General features: G+C 45.6%; 1 pseudogene; it reads right to left on the bottom strand.

Annotated features, from left to right (window-relative positions):
• Nucleotides 1-440: 440 nt before the first annotated feature.
• On the bottom strand, nucleotides 441-650 carry LOC103594317 (annotated as a pseudogene).
• Nucleotides 651-1,424: the final 774 nt, after the last annotated feature.

Raw genomic sequence — 1,424 nt, 5'->3', positions numbered from 1 at the left:
CCAATATGCAATCTTAGATCATAAATCATTTTATAATAACAATGTCCAGAATTAATGTTTAGTTCATTGGCACATAATACCCAGAATCTCTAACTTTTAATCCTCCCCCTCCCCCCTTTAATGAAATTCATCCATCTCTAGTCTCTTGGCACCTCTATGTTTTTCCACAAATCCTAGAGGTGACTAATAAAGGCTCAGCAGCCTTATCAATAGGAACTTTCNGGAGTCCTTCTCCGTGTCGGCCCCAAAACCTCGAACCTGCTGCCGCTTGTTTGTCGATGTATGATCATTGTTGAAAGAATTATTCGTCTTTTGTTGCTTTGGAAATGCAGTCAATACTCTGGTATCACAGCACACAGCTCTCAGGATCGCGCTGTTTCCTGACGCGGGCGTTCGAGACCCGTCGCCATCTTTCTCAAATCAATTGCATTTCTACACACCATTGCACTGAGATAATGGTTGAAGGCCTGGCAAGGAGGACTTGGGTTTGTGTTGATTTGTCACAACTCATGGGTGCCGGGCTCCTGTCTTGCGGCTCTGTCTGTAGGGAGGTAGGGGCCCCAGGTCTGAGCTGGGGAGGCCTCTCCACAGGCTGCAACTGTCCACCTTCTGTCACACTCAGAACTTACATCAGAAGGTTGCTTTGCCATTTGGTCTTTTTTTGTCTGCCCCTTCCCTTCCAAGCGTAGCGTCCAGCCCGCGCCCTTCGCCTGAATGGCGCCCCCAGACCGTCACCACAAAGGCAGCGCGGAGGACAAAGCCCAGGACTCAGGTTCACAGCCCTCGGGGCAGCGCAGAGTCCACGCCTTCCCGCCCGTCGCCGCGCTCCGCCGGGCAGCCAAGGGCTCCGCGCGCTGCCTCATTGTCTCTTTTTATGGTTTTTAGTTTAAAGTCTATTTTGTCTGATATGAGTATAGCTACTCCAGCTCGTTTTTCTTTTCTGTTTGCATGGAAGATCTTTTTCCATCCTTTCACTCTTAGTCTATGTGAGTCTTTATGGGTGAGGTGGGTCTCTTGTAGGCAGCATATAGTTGGGTCCATCTTTCTTATCCAGTCAGCCAATCTGTGTCTTTTGATTGGGGTTTTTAAACCGTTTACATTAAGAGTTGTTATTGAGAGGAGTTGATTTATTCCTAGCATTTTAGTATTTTTTTGGTTGTCTTAAGTGTCATTTGTTCCTTGCTTTCTGTTTTGCTGTTTGTTTTCTGTGTTTGTTGGTTCCTGAGGTTGCCGCTAATGATTTTGTTCGTTTGTTTTCTTTTCATGATTGCCATTTTTATTATACTAGTGGGTTTTTATATTACTTGGATTGTTATGGCAGTGGTAGTTATCATCCAGGATCCAATCCTAGTACTCCCTTGAAAATTACTTGTAAGGGTGGTCATGTGGTGATGAAATCCCGCAGTTTTTGTTTGTCTGAGAAA

Source organism: Galeopterus variegatus, unplaced genomic scaffold (genome assembly GCF_000696425.1).
Source record: "Galeopterus variegatus unplaced genomic scaffold, G_variegatus-3.0.2 Scaffold1528, whole genome shotgun sequence".
Taxonomy (NCBI): Eukaryota; Metazoa; Chordata; class Mammalia; order Dermoptera; family Cynocephalidae; genus Galeopterus; species Galeopterus variegatus.
The sequence above is the reverse complement of the archived record's forward strand: the minus strand, read 5'-3'. Positions and strand labels throughout refer to the sequence as shown.